Raw genomic sequence first — 23,061 nt, forward strand, 5'->3', positions numbered from 1 at the left:
ATGCGGCGGCGTTGAACGACAGATAGCCTTGGCGGGTGTTAAGCTGGATGTCCGGGGCGAAAGCACCCAGACTCTCTCCCTCCCGGTGGCGACAGCTGACTAGCTGACCGTCTCTCCAGGGCCCCGGTCAATGTCTCGAGGTTCTACTGTTCTGCAGGGGTCAGTCCAGGAGCATCTGCAGCGCCTTCCCCTGCAGCGCCAGGGCCAGATGAGTGGCAGCTTTCTTGCTGCCCCAACCACCATACCACACTTCCAGCTGGAACTAGTAGAGATATGGCTCCTGGAATGTCTCCGTTGTACTTGGGTACCTCCACTGGTGTTCTAGGCATGGTGGTGGAACAGGGCAGGTTGGCCCTAACACTCGCCTTTGGAGATGCCCCAGACAGTTCTGGTTGGATGCTTAAAGCTGTGGCAGTGTGGTCTGTGGTTCCACTCCCAACCTCTTGGGGGTGACGAAGCCATGGCATGCTGGACCCGTCAGTGTGAAACAACGGTCTTCTGCCGGAATGCTCCATTGCCACTGCCTCCGTTTCTCTAGGTGTAACCGAGTCGGCTCAATGTCTTCTTCAAGGTCTGCAATCTCTTTACCCATCCCATGTGGGTACACCATCCCACTTCTGACACCAATTTAGCAATGTAGCTAACTAACTGAACCTATGAATAATTAACAAAATATGTACACTAATAGACAAGACGCCAGAGAAGAGTGCCTTCATGGCCTGTGTCCCATACACATCAATTAACAAACCTCATAAATGGAACCACAACACTCAACTGAAACATGCACACAACATTAATAAAACATGAATAAAGCATGAAAATCTGACACCCACAATGGACTGTGATTTAGTGAATGGAAAGGCTTCTCGGAAGCCATTCTGATGCCAGTCTGTTCTATGCCGTTTGCTAGTTCGTCCCAACCTTTTGAAATCCTTGTCAAAGAGCCTGGATATCGACCCTGCTGTGTTTTGATCCTCTGTTTGCCTGCCCCTTGAACCTCTGCCTGAGTCCCTTTAGCACCCTTTTGAGTCCTGTTATGAGTCTTGACAGTTAAGGGAAATACTAATATTAAAGTAAAAATACAATAGTCTAAAACAATGAATTATTTACTAAACGTAGATCAGAGTATAACATGATGAAGCATCCTCAACAGGTCAATTTTAGTATTTGAAATTGTATTTTGGATTCCATTCTGACAGCATGTGCGGTAACATTTCTTAGTTGAATTGGACTCCAAGGTGAGCTCCTCGTCTGATTTAATGAGATTCAGAATATGGGAGCAATCTTGGTCAGTGGTCAAAGGCTAATGGCCAATAAAAGGGTATCTGGTGGGGTCTACTTTCTCTAGTCTCTCACTGACATGTCATCAATATAATGGTATTGTTATTAAAATGTCCATGTTGTTAAAAGATTAGTTAATTCCCCAAATCTAGTTAAAGGGTTATTCAAGCCATTTCTAGAATGACCAAGAATGAGTTGGTTAGCTTGCAGGAAGATGAAACAAACAAAACATAAAAAGCAAATAAACATAATCACATATACAGCTCCATCATTGTTATACTCTTAAATAGTCTTGTATAGGGTATACTATGGTTTCGGCTGTCTAATTCACTAAGCCTATTTTCCCTTTTTATGGAGCTCTACCAAAAATATAGTAGGTGTGGAGGAGGCCAGATGAACTTCGAACCATTTGGTTGTTTGTTGTGCCATAACATGCAGAGTAGGTTTGGCGTCCCTCCCCTCTTCATTGTAGGTGATTTCTTTGCTGGAGGATTGGGTTGTTGGACCTTGTCATAATAGAGCTGATATGTTCCTCTTGATATGAGGACTTCTGCACTACAAAATGAATCAACCTCCTCTCTAAGCCACCTCCAAAGTCATATTTAAGAAACATGACTTAATTCCTCAGCTCTCAAACTACTTCAGGCTAAACAGTGCCGAGCAAGAAAGATAAATGCACAGAGACATTTAAAACTCCATCAGCTGCAGGTGACAGTCTCTCTGCAACACTTACCAGTTTATTTCAGGCACTTAACCTTCCCAACCTCTAACTCCTTTCACCCAACGTGAGTGTTTCTACCTTGGGAAGGCACTGGTTTTTCGTGACAAAGTGCCACTCATTTTCTGTTGGATTTGGTGAGAGTGGAGTGGGAGTAATGCTGTTATGCAGCTCTGGAACAGGCCTTAAGCATTTGTGTGTGTGTGTATGACAAGGATCATTTTAAGATATGTATTTTTGGCATGCTATATTGGACAGTCTTTGAGTGAAGTGTGACAGGAAAGGCAGGGAGAGAGAGAGAGGGAAGACATGCAGCAAGGGGCCAAGGCTGGATTTTGAGGCAGCTTCTAAATCAGGTCACTGCGGTAAGTCCTCACCCTACATCAACCAACCCCAATTAGCGGCCCGCGGGCCAGATCCGGCCCGCAAAAGTCAAATGTCTGGCCCTCGCTGACAGCTTTAACTCTATTCATGCTGCTAGTTTTATGCAAACTACCCAGAAATATCTGAACAAATTACAAGCATGTTAACATCATACAAGCACTCGGTTTTAACTATGTGCAAAACAACATCGGCACAAGAGAGCGCAACAGCTGCCTCGATTTTTGGAAGCTTGCAAGTGCTAAGAAGCCATTTGCCGATGCCGAGTTAATTAAACAATGTGCATTTGACATGGCTGCCTAAGTTTTAGCGGAGGAGTGTTTTTCCAGTCTACTCACCGATTTGAGGAAAAGCATTCTCACTAGCAATAGACTCGTCCTGTGACCGAACCGACATGGAACAGCTGTCTGTTGTGTTTGCTTGACTTTTTGTTTGCTGACTGTTTGCACAGAATATGCTCCAGGGGCATTTCATAATTAAATAGTCGGTTTTGGACTAATTTTGTTTCAAGAGTAAATTGTTCTCGTGTGACTCCCAACACCACCACTAATAATTATAAAATCATAATAGAGGTAACATCAGCGCATAAAACTGTCGCCAAACAAAAAAACATTGGCCCTTGGCTTGGCATGCCTGACCAAATTTGGCCCTTTTGGAAATCTAATTGGGGAACCCTGCCCTACATGCGCTCTTATCCGGTGAGCTACCGGGGCACTCATTTAAGAGAACCTGAAGAACCTGTCTCTGAAATGCTCTCTCTGATCTTAGAGAGGAGTGAGAAACAACACAGTTTGGCCGGAAGATTGACAAAACATAGCAAAGAAAATGGTTTGTCAGCATTGCCTGTTCTGCCAGCTTTGTTTCTAAACCAAAATCTAAATCTTGACCTTTTACCTATTACCACAAATGCAGTTTGTTAAGGACAGCACATAGGAAACTTTATGTTAAGGTTACAAAAATGACCATGCAACTGTATAGCAATACTAAGGTAACAAAACTGTAGTTACAAATAAATGGATATGTAGTTATACTTTGTTATGGGTTAGTGTTGCAAGAATCTGTGTTTTCCTTACTTTATCTCCTTGGTCACTCAATCTTGTTACCGTTAGGTGCAACAGCATGAGTAGTATTGAACCGCATCACTGAAAACTTGAAAAATTGTTTGTCACATTACATCGTCTGTGTGTGTGTGTGTGAGAACAATCGTGCATGCATACATTTCAGCAATTTTGCAGAAAGACAGTCTGACATTTTTTCCTCTGTTCCTATTCCTACCAAAGCAGATATTTAATGAATGCCAGCTAACCATTTAAACTTACATTCAATACAATACACAACAAGATTAAAATACATTTGAAATGGCAATTAATTCACCCCAATCTACCTTAGGTGCATTGCTTTATAAAAGAAAACCATTGCAAACTAAAGCATCCCTATTGAAACCTTCTTCCACCTATCCACAGAATAGGACTGATGCGCAAATTCAATTGGCTATTACCCAGGTGAGCAAGGCTATGACTCTGTAGTCAAAATAAGCTTAACCTTAAACCTGTCTAATGGGAGAGGAGAGAATAACGGAAGTGGGGAAAAAGGGATAAAGCATCCTATAAACTGTCAATTATAAGAACGGTGAAAAATAAAAAGTGAGAGACTGTCAATATAATTTAAAAAATGATGAGAGGCAGGGAGAAAGGCTTGCCTGTGCAGTCTGCCATTGGAGAAAGATGCAAAGAAAGAGAGAAGAGAGGAAAGAAAGAAGATAAAGAAATCAGCAAGTCCGATGTTAGAGTGGTGAAATAGATGGTAAGGAGGGAAAATGGAGAATAGAAAGAATAGAAATAGGAGGGATAGAGAGAATGTGTGTTCATTCCCAGGCCAGTCTATATGAATATCAATAAGAGCTGACTTGAAGCTCTTCTGTGAATTCAAGCCTGTCTGCCACCACTTATCTGATAAGGCATTTTCGATTCAGCCTAGCACAGGCCAAGGTGCAGAGCTGAATACATTTAAGCCAACATACACACAAGGAAATTGCACACATTCACACTTAAATGCACACCGATAGATATCTTGTATGAGTATGTGTGTGTGTGAAGGCCATACTCATGTACAGTATTGTTCATTCTCTGCCTCCTATAGGTAATGGCATTTCAGGAGTCATGGTTCATCACTGTAGGTTTATGAAGGTGTTACAATTGAAATAGTAATGGAGACCTACATAGGTATATAGCTTGTAATGGGCTTTCGTGATTTTTACCAGACTAGACAGGAGACAAATATTGTTTCTAAATGAAAACAACTTTTACATTTGAAATTAGAAAGCAGTTACATAACACACTTTCCTACAAGCTCAATGATTTTATTCAATGCTTTGGCTATATATCATATACTATTTAGTGACTCCACTCCAAAACAAAATTACTTTCAGTTGTATCTAACTACGAAGGCAGAAATCTGTATGTGTGCCTGTGGCTTGATTGATGAACCTGGGATTGTATGAAGTTGAAATGTGGCAAGTGTATTGGTCAGGACCCAGAAGTGAAGTTGTTTGGATGAGCATTTTGCTTTTGCGAAAATTACATGGGCCTATAAATATATCAACTTGTTCGCCGTCATGATAAAATGCACTAATTGATGGAGCCATGGATCTTGCACTAGTCTCCAACAGGGACTGTACTAGTATAGCGGGGTGTGGATCCTTGTCTCTTTGCTCTGTTACTCCTTGGCACCTTGGATAGGGGAGCATAGTTTCCCGCAGAAAATGTGTTAGTTAAGGTGGTAAGGTGGGGTTTGCCGGTGGACCAGGTGTGTGTGTGGGGGGGTTTCCTCAAAAAACGCGTTCTGCAGAGAAGGGAGACTGGCGTTGGTCACGGTTTGGAATGAAAGGGAGAAAACAGGACAGAATAACAAGGCGGATATCGCTCATTAAAAAGTTTGACAACGTAGTTAAGGCGGCAGGCGTGTGTTGCTTAGGCCACCTTAACTGCAAAGTGCTGCTGGAAACCCTGGGGAGAGAGACAGAGAGAGAAAGGTTTAAACAGGGACTGTGTGGTGCAGTACCTTCTCAGGATGCCGGCTATCCTTTTCCGAAAAGCCGGCTAGCTTTTCAGGATGTAGGTTTCCTCCTTTAAAATATGTTGCCCTCCAATCTTCCAACCTCCTTTTTCACCAATTTCCTATCACAAGAGGCTTTCTATTAGATTCAATGAAACACTGTCCAACCAAGTGACCGACTTCCTGTCTGGTTGACTGAGTAGTTAATTAAAGAATGGATGGCTCAATATCTTATTTTACTACTTAATTAAGTGGCCTTCTGACTGATAATCACACTTACCACTGCTGAGATATGTCCTTTGCTCCGGTAAGAGCATCCACACTTACTGCAGACCGATGAAGACAGTAAATCTTTCATCACACACAAACACCTTAACACACTCAGTTGCATGTATACATGACAATTTTCACGGCTGTACTGAGGACCCAAACGCACAACACACAAGGTTCTGGATGTTCGCAGACTTTTATTGAGAGAAAGATGGGGAGGACGGTTGAGGGTAACTGGTGGATGGTGGAGCGGGGTACCGGTAGGACTGGAGGACTGGAAGCGGTGATCTGGTGGTAGAACAAGAACAAAGGTCAGCACAAAAACAGGCATAGACTGGTCCAGAACACGGAAAGCCAGGAATACAGACATGGGGTCGGTGATTCGACAAACTGGCGAGTAGTGGGTGACAATCCGGGGTTTAAGAGCTGTGGTGTTGATAAGGGAATGAGCCGCAGGTGAGGTGAGTTACCGGGAGGGAGTGAAGAAATGGAATGGTTGACTGGACCTGGAAGAAACAGACTAAACCCCGGTCTGGCCTAGGCCGGGGAAATGATAGCAATTCTCTCTATCACTATATCGAACAAGTAACTGGAACACAAAGCCTCAATCACCCATAATCTCTACTGCTTAATTCCATTGCACATGAAATTGTTACATCCACCACTTATAAAATGTAAAACAATGTTGAAATAATCAATAATAATGAAGTATTTTGAATATTTTACTCACATAGACTGATCTATTAGAATTGGTTACAAATTACATTTTAGGGGATGTATTGTAATCTTTGGTGGAATACATTTTAAAAGTTACCCTCCCAGCACTGGAAACGGCACTGTGCCCTCGGATGCACTAACAGCTAGCCTGCTAGCCCATATAACAAAGAGATAGCTTATGTGTCCACTGGGCTAGCCCCCATGCACATGCTGTGACAAATTATTCATTAGCCATGGGTCAATTCAATGGGTGTGTCGACGCAGTGGTAGTTAAAGGGGGAACATGGAATATTTTTCAAAATATTTGACACATTCTGGTGAAAAGGGGCCGTTATCGGCCAAAGTAATTTCTTTGTTTTTTACAGATTGTGAAAGTGCAGATTGTTAAATGATGTGTCATACATTCCAATTTGAAAATTCTCTGATAAAATACGCATATTTGAATGTTGGTGAACCTGGAATGCTCTAGCCGAGCATCCACCTTGAAAGATTCTAGACATTTTCACGCCTTCAGACGGTGTGATTGTTTTTGTGTTAATCCTTAAAAGCACTGAGCACCGGTCATTTCACCGCAGTGAAGAGAATATATATATATCTGCGCACTCAATCAAATTACAGGATCCTGCTTTCTTGACGCGCAAATCTATAAAAAATAAAATCACATTTAAGGCACATCACATAACTATTCACAGCCTTTGCCATGACACTCAAAATTGAGCTCAGACCCATCCTGTTATAGGGCGTTAAATATTAGCGAAACAACCAAAACTAATTCCCCTAGGGTTTAAAGGAAGATGGGAAACTGAACAGTGTATTAACATTAACCAAATAATGCCAATACCAATATAATTCCAGGTATTTGACTCTATGGGTTAAATCGGAGCAAGAATGGTCAAAGTACGGTTAAATGAAATACGCATTTAATAACTTTGCAAATGAATGAAATCAATTACAAGGCAAACATCTTACAATAAGAAAGCTTTACATCTTACCTACTCTACCATGATCATTGTAAATCAGAGAGAAAGCAAGAGTAGGACAGAAGGACAAGGGAGAACTGAGGAGAAGGTCTCAGGAGATAAAGAATCCCCTGAACAATGCATTACAATTCCCTTTATACACAAGGACAACCAATCAGACCAAATCTTGAATGGGGTGTGAGAGCCATCAAGTTGAGACCGTCCAGGAACTCCAACTCAAAATTTTGCATATGAGAAGTGGGGGCAGGTTGACACCTAGCCTTACACTGTTAACACTGATCATCCTTGAGATGTTTCTACAACTTGATTGGACTCAAGGAATTGTCTCTAGACCTACAAGACAGGATTGTATCGAGGCACAGATCTGGGGAAGGGTACGGAAAAATGTCTGCAGCATTGAAGGTCCCAATGAGCACAGTGGTCTCCATCAGGGGCGGACTGGGGAAAAAAGTGGCCTGGGAGTTACTGTCAGACCGGCCCACTCATTTTGGATGATTACAAAGAAATTACATCATATATATACATTGATATAACGTTGAACGTCCGAAGTCCGTCAGAACACATTTCAGAAGACACTTCAGAAATGTTTTGAAAAATAGGCACCATGAGTGTGCATACAGATTGCGAGGAGCAGTGTAAAAGTCAGTCAGTGATTTTAGACGGTCTTAGAGCAAATTATATGTGTTCAAGCTGTGTCAAATTGAAAATAGTTGGAGGTGCCGGCGATGTCAGAGGGAGGGGCCAGTTGGTGATGGAAGTGGGACAGTATTTTGGTCCATCCCAACCCTGTCCGCCCACCGGGGATTCCCCCGCTATCCCCCGTGGCCAGTCCGCCCCTGGCCTCCATCATCGATAAGTGGAAGAAGTTTGGAACCACCAGGAATCTTCCTAGAGTTGACTGAGCGAACTGAGCGATTGGGGGAGAAAAGCCTTAGTCAGGGAGGTGACCAAGGACCCAAAGGTCACTCTGACCGAGCTCCAGCGTTGCTCTGTGAAGAGAGGAGAACCTTCCAGAAGGACAACCATGTCTACAGCCAATCCTCAGTAAAAGGCTCATAACAGCCCGTCTGTAATTTGCCAAAAGGCACATGAAGGACTCTCAGACCAGGAGAAACAAATGTATTTGGTCTGATGAAACAGAGATTAAACTCTTTGGCCTGAATACCAAGTGTCATGTCTGGAGGAAACCAGGCACCGCTCATCACCTGGCCAATACCTTCCCTACAGTGAGGCATGGTGGTGGCAGCATTATGCTGTGAGGATGTTTTTCAGCAGCAGGAACTGGGAGACAAGTCGGGATCAAGGAAAGATGAATGCAGCAATGTACAGACACATCCTTGATGACAACCTGCTCTTGAGTGCTCTGGACCTCAGACTGGGGTGAGGGTTTATCTTCCAACAGGACCACAACCCCGAAGCACAGCCAAGATAAGAAAAGGAGTGGCTTCGGGACAACTCTGGAGATCTAAAAATGCCATTCATCCCATTCAACCTGATGGACCTTGAGAGGTCCTGCAAAGAAGACTGGGAGAAACTGCCCAAAAATAGGTGTGCCAAGCTTGTAGCATTATACTCAAAAAGACTTGATGCTGTAATTGTTGCCAAATGTGCTTCAACAAAGTTTTGAGTAAAGGCTGTGAATACTTATGTACATGAAATATTTTCGTTCTTAATTTTTGCAAATATAAAAAACTAGAGAGCATACAATTTCAGGGGATATTGTGAGGGTGTGCTTGTGGCTGCCCAATTTGCCCATAGTCTGCTGGTGTTTACTGATATAAACCATTCAGTGTTTTTACTTTTGACAGCAAAGAAAATAGGTTACAAGGCAGCCTCTCTATCCCCTCTACTACACACCAACTGTTGAGAAATGTAAGAGTAGAAAGGGCAGAGAATTAGCTTTGGTCAGCTTTGGGACAAAGGTTAAGAAGCGGTTGACATTTCAAAGTGGAATTGCATGAAATTGCGCATGGTATTTCATAATGATGTCATCCTGTTTAACTAAACAGATATTCAAATTTAAGACAGGCTAAAAGACTGCGGCTGGATTCAAACCTGCAACCTTATACTTTGCAGGTCACTGTCCCAGTCCATCGAGCTATTCTCAGTGTTTAATATTGTCATGTTCAGTTACTGTATAAAAAAGTACGCTGTTTCTTCTGTGGTAAGAGTTGTTAGATTCAGCCAAAGTTTAAACTACTCAAATTCAATCATATTTTGACATACCAAGGTGAAATTGTTGATGGTACTTCAGAGTGATGTCATCTTGAACCCAATAAGGTTTGAAAACCATCAGTAAAAATGATATTTGATTTATTGACACAAATATATTGAGGCAATGTGGACATTTACATAAATACACCCATTTCAGACATTTTGTATTACATTTCTCATTCCATTTCACCCTATATAAAAATACACCTACACTTTCTCAATCCATGCCGTTTACCTCCCTCCCAGCGCAAGTCACGCCAAAGCAGAAATGCTGTAGCGGACGCATGAGGTTTAGATGACGACTACAAATTGCCTCTCACAGTCAAAACACATTGCTCACAACACTGTTTCCAGAATTTCTCAAAGATGGCTTGAAGACCACTTTCCAGAACCACAGTCAACTTACGATCAAGAATAGCTTCATTGGCAAAAGGTTTATGGCAAAGCCCATGATCAACTTCTTGCGAACATTGATGTACAATAGCCGACTCTCACTTCCGATTAAACCACACAACATGCATTCTCAGGGTGACCAACAAGATTATTTTAACTAACAAACAACAATATTAAAAAAACATCTAACTGAACGAACGCAACAACTGAAAACCCTTGCATAGCTGTTGTAACCAAACTATTTTCCACAAGTTTTGCCGTGTTTTTACATGCCACACTGCATGCTGGGTACCCAAGAGCGCTGATGCTGATGATCTAGCTGTGCTCTGACTGCGTGATATGACGAGATGCTAGTGACGCGCTAAGGTCTCGGAGTCTCCTGAAATGGAACACGTCTTTCTGCCTTGAAGCTGCGTGCGCATCATCATCAAGACCCCATGTATATGGCAAGATAACATCCAAGCTAACAATTTCTCCAAATCAGACTGGAGCTTCTGTATACCATATGTACTGTGTTATGGTTGTTTGAGTTAAACAACTTGCTTAATAAATTAATTAGATTAGATTTGAACAACGGCATAGGTTTGGTGTCAGATTTGGTGGGGACATCCCCCCCCCCCACCACCCCAAGGCTGAGAACTTTTACTTTTACTTACTTAACTAGAAGATTGTGATTCTTTTTGCGTTTAGTTTAGACAATAGCCTCTTGCATTTATAGTACTCTAAAGTTAAACTAGTTAAACCTAACAGCATCTTTACTGGGTTTCTGAGTTTTCTATAAATAATAAATTCATCCATGCTTGAATAATTATGATGATAGGTTGAGCATCGTAAAACAAAACAGCAATGCTGATGACTCAAAATTAATTGACAATTTGACATTAATTAGAACCTCACCTGAAGACCTGATGCTGTTTTTCAGCCTGCTCCAGATCTGTGGTTTGATGCTGTCTTTCCTGCATACAAAATGGTTCATCCATTTTGTAGCCTATCCTATGGCTAGCAAGTTGAACACCCTCTCCTACCATATTGTATACAGTGTTATTTGGATATAATTAATCAAATAATGATTTAATATATTTGAATAACTAACAGTGTTAACAGTGTTTTTCCAGCACGTGTCTAGCAATGCAATGACGGTCCTTCATTAAACTTTGAATCCGGTGGTTTCCCTTTTTATTTATCTGCATTGTGTAGGCTACACTCAGAAATACACTACTGCATGAACAGATTATAGAAACGAAAAATGTCTCAGATCCACTGTTTATTGTAACTGCAAGATTCTAACTTAAGGTAGGCTGATTAACATTCAGTGACTTGGTAACTTAGCATGTCATGATAGCAACTCCTGTCCTAACCTTGTTGAAAGATTACAGAAGCTCGGTTTAGCTGTAACAATATCCTGTGTAACATATACTATCACCGTCATGGGCGTAGGTTTAGGGGGGGACACTAGGTACTAGTCCCCACCAATATTTTAAGATGACAAAATTGTCCCCACCAATATTTTTGCGAACTCCTTTGTGCTGCAATTTGGATCGATTCCAACGGCCAGGACCCGACAGTACAAGAAACACTGTAATTTGATCTGAAAACCCGAAGGGGGAGAGTTATCTGACACCTTACACGCACAGGAGAGTGTCAAAGCAAGCACAGGCTGAGGCTACTTTACTTGCTTGCACTGGCAGACAAGCGAGCGGGTGTGTTGACGACAATGGTCGGTAACTTACCAGGGGCCTGTACTACGAAGCAAGGTCAACATGCTCTGGATTACTTTGTTACCCGGCTACGCGAAGCCTTACAGTGCGTGTCCACTGCAGCGACGCGATGCGAGCGACAACAAGTTTTCCATTCATTTTCTATGGAGTCAGGCGAATCGCTTGCGTGGTGCATTGTGGGTAGCGACGCGACGCGATTCAAGCGATTCGAGTTGAGATTTTCTCAACTTTATGCTAATGAGGAGCGATTTTCGCTAGCGATGGCCAATCGGAGTGTTTTCTTGTTTCTCGTAACGTAGAAACCATGGTAAACATTTCTAGCTTTCTAGGTTTCAAACTGGAGGAGAAACTAATTGTTTGTGTGGCTGCTTACCCAGTCCTGTACGATACATATCTGTATTCGTACAGAGATGTTAATACAAAAAAACGATGCATGGCGCAAGGTTTGCCGAAGTTGTGGGTGCTTGTACTTTCAAATTCAGTTTAGTCACATTACGTAACTTCGTTCTGTCCTAACTAGTTAGCTAGCCGGGCTGAAACTCCCTATCGTATCGGCAGATTAGCAGAGATTGAGGAATATAGAGTAAAACGTTTTTTTACATATGTCAACGTGTATGTCTACAGTATTAAACAGTTTTATATTTTGTAAACAAGTTGTATTTTGATCGATGTTGCAACTACGTAAACCCAAGTCTGCACACTTGGCCATGACAACTACAACAGTGACTTTAGAGAACTACATTCTACATTAATCTGTTTGAAACGCCCCCGAGCGTGGTGAACTGTGGGAAGGCAAGCGATGGCAAGCGATTCGCGTCGCTGCAGTGGACACGCACTGTAAGTTTCAAACAGATTAATGTAGAATGTAGTTCTCTAAAGTCACTGTTGTAGTTGTCATGGCCAAGTGTGCAGACTTGGGTTTACGATCAAAATACAACTTGTTTACAAAATATAAAACTGTTTAATAGACACATTCACATTTAGTCATTTAGCAGAAAGTACAGGGACATTCCCCAAGTAGGGTGAAGTGTAAGGCAAGTAGGGTGAAGTGCCTTGCCCAAGGACACAACATCATGTGGCACAGCCGGGAATCGAACTGGCGAACTTCTGATTACTAGCCCGACTCCCTCACCGTTCAGCCACCTGACTCCCAATAGACATACAAGTTGACATGTGTAAAAAAACGTTTTCCTATATTCCTCAATCTCTGCTAATCTGCCGATACGATTGGAGTTCCAGCCCGGCTAGCTAGCTAGTTAGGACAGAACAAAGTTACTAATGTGACTAAACTGAATTTGAAAGTACAAGCACCCACAACTTCGGCAAACCTTGCGCCATGCATCGTTTTTTTGTATTAACATCTCTGTACGAATACAGATATGTATCGTACAGGACTGGGTAAGCAGCCACACGAAAAAAATTTCTCCTCCAGCTTGAAACCTAGAAATGTTTACCATGGTTGCTACGTTACGAGAAACAAGAAAACACTCCGATTGGCCATCGCTAGCGAAAATCGCTCCTCATTAGCATAAAGTTGAGAAAATGTCAACTTGAATCGCTTGAATCGCGTCGCTACCCACAATACACCACGCAAGCGATTCGCCTGGCTCCATAGAAAATGAATGGAAAACATGTTATCGCTCGCATCGCGTCGCTGCAGTGGACACGCTCTGTAACAATCGCAATCACGATAAGCAGTTATCAATAAACTCAACCCAGATCTTTCCAACCTAGAAACATGCGCGTTCATATAAATGGGAGGTGTTTGCACCGTATGTCCAATCGCAAACATGGACGAAACAATATTTCACGCAGGAGGAGCAGACAATGGGCCTCATTCACCAAATGTTCTTACAAACAAATTTGTTCTCAAACCCCACTTACGCAGTTTTCACGAAGATTCTGGCATTCACCAATGTTTTCTTATTTGGGATCTGTTCTTTGGTAAGAACAGAATTTACGCACACCCAAGAGCACTCTTACGCACAATTGAGAGCTGACAAGTTTGCGCAAAATAAATAGTTATACCTTTTTCGTCCGTTCTAATTTAAAATTGAATATTTCTCTCCTTTATAATTTTCCAACTAATAATTTTCATAATTTTACACTTTTTTTTGTTTCGTTTTAATAAATACACACTACACTTACACTTCTGCTCATTTGTAATGCACTTGGAATTTCCATTGTGTATGAATTGTGCTAGGCCTATATAAATACAGTATTTTACAATCACTGTGAAGGTTTTTTCCAAGGGCGTAGATTTGGTTTGAACATTGGTGGGGACACAGTTTTACCATTCTATTTGCTATCGATGCTCCTGCCTGTTGCTAAAAGCACGATTCCATAGTTGTGTTCCAGGGCTAGCAAAGTCTTATTAACGTTAGAAATACTATAGCCTACATTTTCAACAATAGTATACAGGATAGGACATATATGGAAGCAAATCGTGACCAAAATTCAAATGAAAATGCATTTCCAGAAATGCTTTTTCATTTTAAGAATGTGGCTGCATTATTTGACTCATAAATAAAATTAGTAATCAATCATCCCATTTGCATTTAAATTTTCTTTTTTAAGACTGCTCATTCTTAAGAAGTTTTATATAAATCTTTATACATCTGAAAGTACTGCCACGGACAAAGAGATAATGTCATTTCTTGACAAATTAAATCTTCCTAAGCTAAGTAACTCACAACAGGAAGACTTGGATGCACCTATCAGTTCACAGGAAATACTCAATGCAATTAAGGCCCTACCAGCGGGTAAATCCCCAGGCCAAGATGGGTTTACGGCAGAATTCTTTAAATGTTATGCAGAAGACCTATTACCATTATTTGAAAACATGCTTGCAGAAGCATTTGAATTTGGCAAATTACCTCCCTCCTTAAACCAGGCAATTATCACACTTATACTTAAAAAAGAAAAGGACCCGACTGACTGTAAAAGCTATCGTCCAATAAGTTTAATATCTGTTGATTGTAGACTTTTATCTAAAATACTTGCAAATAGATTGGATAAAACACTTAGGTCACTTATTCATCCGGACCAAGTGGGCTTTATTAGACAAAGAAATTCCTCTGATAATGTGAGACGTCTTATAAATATTATGTGGTCGGTGCGGGACTCCAACGATCCAACAGCAGCTATCTCACTTGACGCTGAGAAAGCGTTTGATAGGCTGGAGTGGAGGTATATGTTTCATACGCTTAAAGCTTATGGATTTGGTCAAACATTTCTCAGGTGGATAGATATTCTTTACAGAGACCCACAGGCCGCAGTGAGAACAAATGGTCTGATTTCCTCTTATTTCACACTTGGGAGAGGCACCCGGCAGGGCTCTGCATTATCGCCTGGGCTTTTTTGTTTAGCTCTTGAGCCTCTTGCGGCAGCTATTCGGAAGAATCAGAATATTCAGGGAGTTAAAATAAATGAGTCTACACATAAGCTTCTGCTTTACGCGGATGACATTCTGTGGCTTACCTCGGACCCAGCCAGATCTGTCCCTGCATTATTGGACGTTATTAAGTCATTCTCCAAAATATCAGGGTATAAAGTCAACTGGTCTAAGTCAGAGGCCCTTCCATTGACCTCATACTGCCCAAAAACCTTATTTCAGGCGGGGCTTTTTCAATGGCCCACTGAAGGCATAAAATATCTTGGTATTCTCTTCCCTCATCAAATTGATAAAATAATCGAAAATAATTTGGACCCACTTTTTAATAAAATGTCGCTAGATACAGATAGATGGTCACCACTTTTCTTATCATTATGGGGAAAGGTCAACGTCCTGAAGATGAACTGTATCCCGAGGTTGAATTATTTGCTTCAATGTCTTCCTATAGCAATACCCCAGAAGTACTTTAAAAGATTTGACCAAATTTGCAAAAAGTTTTTATGGAATGGTAAACGTGCAAGGATAAAGTTAGAAAGGCTTCAGGTTCCAATCAATAAGGGTGGCATGGGCCTCCCCAAGCTAGCTCTGTATCATTATGCCTTCTGTCTGAGACATATTGCTCAGTGGACACTGCCACCTGAAAGAGCCCCTCCCTGGTTTGAGATTGAACAGAGATTGTTTTCCCCACTTGCCCCTATAAATGCTCTGTTTAGCACTATACCCTCCAAATTAAAATCTCACCCCATCATATCCAACCTCTTTAATGTGTGGAAGAAGTTTTCTAAAGCTTTTAATATCAATGTCTATCTTAATTCTGAATCTTTTATTTGGAATAACCCAAAGTTGCGTATTAATAAACATTCTCTTTTATGGAAAGATTGGGTAGAAAAAGGAATTATTACACTTGCAAACCTTTATGAGAGGGATAATATAAAGTCATTTGAAATGTTGGCTGGTGAATACAATCTGCCCAGAAATAATTTCTGGAAGTACCTGCAAATGCGTCACTTGTTATTTACTGTAATAGGGAGAGGAATAGAACCTCAACAGTCAAACCTTCTTTCTCAGACTACGAAAATAATGGGTTTGGGGCATGAGGCTTCCATATTCTATGCAATGTTATTCCAACAGACTGTTACCATATCTCATGCAACAATGTTAACTTGGTCGGCAGATTTGAACATTGATGTCACACATAAAGAGTGGGATCGTATTTGTGAAAACATCAAGAGGGTGTCAAGAGACATTAAAATTAGATTAATCCAGTTTAAGATTCTGAACCGCGTTTATTGGACTCCAAGCCGACTGTTCAGGCTGAAGTTGCGGGATAATGCAGACTGCTGGAAGTGCTGCAGCTCAGAAGGGACTCTTCTTCATCTGCTCTGGGAATGTCCCATGATTCAGAGCTACTGGCAAAAGATTCACGATCGCATTGAAAACATTATACGGACTACCTTGGAGTTCTGCCCTAGGCTATATGTTCTAAATGATCCACAAATAACATCCAACTGTGGGGCAGCGGACTTTATTCAGACCAGTATAATGGTTGGAAAACAAATCATAATGAGAAACTGGAAGAACCCAGGTGAGCCCTCTTTCCAGGAGTGGAGCATGGAGTTGGCAAAAGTGGCATCCTACGAAAAAATCTCGTTCAACATCAATGACAGGACTGAAAAATATGTGGCGAAATGGGGAAAATACGTGCAATATATTGCTACCAGATGAGTGAGTGTTGCTTATTGTAAATCTGTACAACTGATCCATGTGTGTTTTTATATCATATATACATATTTTTTTTTCTCTTTCTCTTTTTTTTTTTAAATTTTTTGTTTACCTTTTTATTTAACTATTTCTACCTGATTTCTATTACCCCTTTTGGCATAATCTTTATTTTATTTTTCAAAAATGTAACATCACTAAGGGATAAATTATAAGACGTCAATTGTTGTGTTGACTACAATTCTGATTACATTGTTACAGTGATGTATAAAAAATCAATAAAATACTAATTACAAAAAAAAAAAAAAAAAGACTGCTCATTCTTTCACTTAATTAAAATGAAAACGAAAAAGACATTTGAAATTTAATTTTCAAAATATGCCCTAGCAAATAGATACCAAAATTCAATTTGAAAATTTCCAGAAATGCATTTTCAATTTCAAAAACATTGCTGCAAAATCGTGACCACAATTCAAATTAAATGCATTTCCAGAAATGCATTTTCGTTTTCGTGTTCTGCCCGCAAAGAACTGCCCATTTTCGAAAACGAAAATGTATTCTGAGCGGCGCAGCAGAGTGACGTCAGTAGCCTCTCTTCTTCAGCACCCTGCTGACCAAGCCCCCACCCCTCGCCTCTCGGCTTGAGGCAACAGCCCCGGTGGATGTAGGTGGTATTGCATTTACGGTTAGGTTCCCGTGTCTTCCGGTCGTTTTTATTCTATTAACTCCAGTCAATATTTACAAAACTATCTCCCTCAATAATTTTTGTTCGATTCTCGAGGGGGTTTTCGGCACTCCTCTTCGCGTCGTGCCTAACAACTCCCCTTACCTGTTTTAAAATCAGCGTAAACCACGGCCTCTTGGGGCTTATTGCTTAATTAATACACGGCTGTTCTTAATGCTGTAGAATGCTCCATTCACTTGAATGGGGCTTCCCAACGTTCTGCGGTGAACAATTTTCTCATATTTGACCGTTGCTATGCATATTTGACGGCTGTCAAGGGAAGTGGCCTTTTTGCCTCGGATTCACGTCTTTCGAAGCACTCCGCAAGTAGTCCGGTATTTTTTCAACCCCAGCGTACTGTTACTTTGCGACGTCAGCTGATTTGATGCCTAAATAATGCTCAAACTAGCAAAGTCTATGAAGTTCAACGTCTTTGGCGAACTATTTCTCTGCTGATCAACAATACGAATGGTAACAAATACATTGTAAAAAGACAGTTATTTTTGTTGGCAAGTAGCCGTGTAATAAGCGGGATAATGTATATAACGCCGGTCATTATCGGGGAAATAAGCCCCTTCATGGCGAAACAAAACTGGAGAAAACTCTGCTTCGCGTCATGCCTAACAACTCCCCTTACCTGTTCTAAAATCAGCACAAACCACGGCCTCTTGGGGCTTATTGCTTAATTATCCCTTACAAAAGTAACATTCTAATTTCCTGCGCTTTCAAACAATCAGTGGAGAGTGGATAGCAACGGCAGCTAGCTTGCCTCTAGCAAACTGCTTATGAATTAGCCATGTCCCCCTAAATTATTATCAAACGTTTTGGGAGGCTTATTTTCAGTTAGCAGACTAGTATTTGAATCGCAATTCCATCTGAAATACTGCCAGTGACAACGTTGTTACAGTAGCTTGTTTAAAAGGGTGTTCTTAATGAATTATGCAATATGAGTAGGATAAATGCTTGAAAATATCACTAGAAGGGAAAACGGATCCACCTGCATCTGAAGCATCTGAATTGTACCCTCTCTAGTATTATTGTGAGAATGCTGTCTCACTATTGCTTTTCAACTTCTCAGTTCTTCCGCCGTTTTTTGGCCTTTAACTAGTCTTGCATACTTTCACCGATTCCTACAATTTTTGTATCAGAACGTTCAGCGCCTTCAGGAGATGATGGCTATAACTTCTGGTATTTCTCACTTTTATACTTTTTAAAGAATTAAGGTTTTTGTGCAAATTAAAAATGTAGCTCCTTCTTGATTTCTATGATTGAGCAGCCAGCAGAGTGGCACACTGGGACCCTGACGCTGAAAAGAGGGAGTCCAGAGGGTTCCGGCCCGACCGTCAGATCGGGAGAGAGACCCACACACCGGTACGAGGAGGCAGACGTAATCGTCAAAAGGCGCCTCAACATAAAAAAAGGTAAGCAGACACCTGTTAATTCAAAGTACTGCTATTCGGAACTTAGAACCAAATTTAGACGATTACTGTTTCATCGTACCTAGTCAAACCAACAGTGGTAGGAAATCAAAGACTGTATGTTACTAAGGGTTGAGTGGCCTTGAGTTGAAATTCCTCAAAAAGGGTTAGAGTCCCACTGTATGTTACTAAGGGTTGAGAGGCCTTGAGTTGAAATTCCTCAAAAAGGGTTAGAGTCCCACTGTATGTTACTAAGGGTTGAGTGGCCTTGAGTTGAAATTCCTCAAAAAGGGTTAGAGTCCCACTGTATGTTACTAAGGGTTGAGAGGCCTTGAGGTGAAATTGCTCAAAAAGGGTTAGAGTCCCACCGTTTTATGTGTTTTAAGGGTTCGAATCTGTGTACTGTTTTGTGTGCCAAAGGTATTAGAGTCCCTAAACACTGTCTTTGTCAGGGGAGGTTAGAGTCCTCTCCCGGGGTTAGAGTCCCTGAACGTGTAATATGTGTGTGGTGTGTGTTACTTCTTTGACCAAGAAGTTAAAGAAATCCGAGGAGGGATGGAGAAAGGTGGGGGCTAAAGTCCCGTTTCTTGAGATCTTACAAAGGTGATCCCAGAGGGTAGTTCTGCATAATAATGTGAGTATTAATGCTGAGAGATGTGTTTGTTTATATGAATTCCAAGTTTGGTGGTTAACAAATGCGTGATCAACATTTGTTCCTATTCCTAGCCAAACAGGGAGGTTTTTTGAAACCTTTCCGACCAGAACTTCTATTTATAAGCAGAGAATCTGTGATGTGTGATGGTGTTCAGTAAAAATGCAGAAATTAAACCCCTGGTTTTTAAATTGGTTCTAATTTCACTAGAGTGAAATTAAGTGAAGAGATGGTAAACGCTAAACAGCTGTGTTGTTCAAAGAAAAAAGTTGTGCCAGCGCTCGTGTTTTGTTTGATTCTAGTTTGAGACGCACGCTGATAGATAGGTTGTCTATTTGAGTTGATTCATTGAGTAAAAACTCAGAGTAATTGAGAAAGTGAGAAGAGTATTACATTCCACCATATTGTAACTACAAAATATGAAAATGAAATATTTTCATTAGGGATCTATGGGTCCGCAAATGTCAATTCGAGATCCGTGCATTATGCATGCTGAGGGTAAAGGAGTATTCTATATTACATGCTTTGATAAGACTTTTGAGAAGTTAAGGACTAAGGTTTTGTGTCTTACGGGTTACATTGTTAAATTGCAGGTTTGAAAAAGACAAAGGGAGCATTTTGAGTTATATTTTCTTTTTGTCTTAAGGGCATTGTTTGGCTGACATGATTACAGAGCGTAATACTGACATGAGGGATGTAGGTCTAGGAGCAGTTTTAAACATCAATTTCATGAAACAAAATTATGATATAGTGTAAAGTAAAAACACTTTTAAGTTAACATTATTTTATTTTGGTTTGAGGAAATGTGAAACATTGAGGAAGTGATTAGATAGTTACATTAAAGATTGGTTTAGACAGGATCATGGAAGGTTAGGAAAGGTTAGGAAACAAGAACGTTTTGTGGATGTGAGGAGATTGGTTTAAACACTGATGTTTTGAAGAGGATATTATGAATATACTTTGAAGGTATATGGGAAAACATTTTAAGTAAAAATTGTAAAAATACATTTTTAAAGAGTTTTGATAAAGGTATTAGATGTAATTTGGTTGAAAATTAGCAAGAGAAAACACTAAATGTATTTTTATTTGGATTTTAATTGTAATTTGGTTTTAAGTTTTATTTGAGAGTTTTATCAGAACCTGGCATACTGGTTGGGATAAACAGTTAGGCTGTGATAATGTTGTATTAATAAATGGCATTAGTGCATGAAGAGGGTTATTATAACATTCAGTTCTGAACTAATTTGGGAAGACTCTAGCCTGACGTTGTCATACTCATAATTCTAGTCAGAATATGAGTCTGAAAACTCCATTGGGCTTTGAGTACGGAGCTGTTTCAACCAAACTCGTAAAACAAATGCCTCTACGCTCAATTGGATAGACCTACAACCAATCAGAGCAACGTATTATGATGTTTGTTGAAAACGAATTCAACCCAAGGGCTCTTTCGTGACGTTGTTGATTACGTTACTATTGTCATACTATCCATCATCGTATAAAGCCCGCCCTGGCAATTTCATTGGTCCGTCCCAATTCTGGGTTTTCTGTAGTTGTCCCCAATACGAGACCCTCCAGACCCAACTTCCCGAACAAATTTGTTTGTGGGCGGGAGAAGTTGGGCTGGCAGCCAGGCTAGGAAGACTCATGAAGTCTGATGAATTGTGGTTATGATGGTTTGAGCTAATTGACTCGTTTTGTACTGCAGCAAAACGAGTTATGAAGTTCTACCTATCTGACCTTTATAGAAAATATAGTTGAGAAAAATGTTTGATTCATAGCTACATTAAGAACATTGTTTGATCTATATTTCATTCAAGAAACATACAGATTCAATTCTGGTTTGGCATAATGAAAATTGCTTTTATCATATAGTTAATGAAAAGAGGTGTGATTTCGTAAAATGGAGAATCTGAAACAATATAGGTCTTAAGTCAGAGCGGCGGGTCTGACTACCTTTGGATATACAACCTCTGTTCTAAGGCCCCATTCCCCTGGAGACCCTGTCCCCCCTTTCTCACTGGATGATCTACCCCTTCCCCTTGCAGACCCTGCCCTATTTGCCCCTATGTCTCATTAGACCTAGGAGTGCCCCCCCCCCCCCCCCTTCCCCTTGAAGACCCTGCCCCAATACATCATCAGATGTTTGGTAAAGCCTGTTGTACATTTATGGACAGGGCCATTCCAGGTCATCGAGAGAGCCTTGCAAGCCCTAAAGGTGTTGGGGAAAGGGAGTATGTGGAACCACTGGAGCATGTGTTGTGCTGTGCATGAGTTGGTGGAGAAGTGCCAGGACGGCCAGTGAACCTTTTGCTATTGCTACAAATGTGAGAGTCTGGAAAAGAGGGTTACGACAAGGTCAAGAGTGTTACTGCTTGACCATACTAGAATTGTACTGGACTAAGAAGGTTTCCACTTATTTGCTTAGTGTGTGCTATATCAAATATCAACATGATTGTTGCTCTATCCCATGTATCAGGTCCCTGTGCAACCGGATCATTGTCTTGGCTGTGGAGAACCCAACGAAGGGGTTCCAAATGCCGTTGCTGGGGGTGGCTGACCAGGACGAGGAGGCGGTGGTTGGTCCGTGCTATGTTGGTGTTTTCAGAGATCAAAAGAGGAATTAAAGAATTTATAATACATTACAATACAATTCTAGAACTATAATCATTAACTGTATCACGGGCATGGCACTATCTATAATCCCAGTTATTAATATTTGTGGCAACTATTCCCAGCAGACCCTCACATTATGTTTGGACCTGCCAGGCCTGACCGACGTCTTCCTCCACCATCGAAGCCAACTCACCACCAGGTGGTGATCAGTTGACAGCTCCGCCCCTCTCCTCATCCGAGTATCTAAAACATGCGGCCCCAAGTCCGACGACACGACTACAAAGTCGATCTGAGACCTCAGGTGTCCTGGTGCCAGGTACACATATGGACACCCTTATGCTTGAACATGGTGTTTGTTATAGACAAGCCGTGTCTAGCACAGAAGTCCAACAACAAAACACAGCTCGGGTTCAGATTGGGGGGGCCGTTCCTCTACCTCGTGCACCAGCTCAGGCTCTTTTCCCACCAGCGAGGTGACGTTCCACATCCCCAGAGCTAGCTTCTGAAAACGAGGCCCCCGCCTTCGGCCGCCACCTGTCTCACACTGCACCAGACCCCCATGACCTCCCACGTTGTCTCTTCGGGCTGTGCCCGACCGGGCCCCATGGGAAAAGGCCCGGCCACCAGGCGTTCACCATCGAGCCCCACCCCCGGGCCTGGCTCCAGGGGGCGGCCCCGGTGACCCGCTTCTGGGCAAGGGCAACTGAGAACCATTGTTGTTTTTCTTCATGGTAGGATTTTGAGCCACGCTTTGTCTGGTCCTTCGCCTGGAACCTGTTTGCCTTGTGTGACCCTACCAGGGGCATAAAGCCCCC

At 41.5% G+C, this 23,061-nt stretch overlaps 1 long non-coding RNA gene across 2 annotated transcripts; it reads left to right on the top strand.

The window, feature by feature from the left end:
• Positions 1–17,496: 17,496 nt before the first annotated feature.
• LOC146273437 (uncharacterized) lies at positions 17,497–22,729 on the top strand. Of its 2 annotated transcripts, none has more exons than XR_014766696.1 (3): positions 17,497–18,751; positions 18,840–18,984; positions 22,110–22,729. It is a non-coding gene; the product is annotated as an uncharacterized LOC146273437 (long non-coding RNA). The 2 variants fall into 2 exon arrangements; XR_014766695.1 differs by having other exon boundaries at positions 17,498–18,034.
• Positions 22,730–23,061: the final 332 nt, after the last annotated feature.

Source organism: Hypomesus nipponensis, chromosome 9 (genome assembly GCF_054491055.1).
Source record: "Hypomesus nipponensis isolate SF chromosome 9, ASM5449105v1, whole genome shotgun sequence".
Lineage (NCBI taxonomy): Eukaryota > Metazoa > Chordata > Actinopteri > Osmeriformes > Osmeridae > Hypomesus > Hypomesus nipponensis.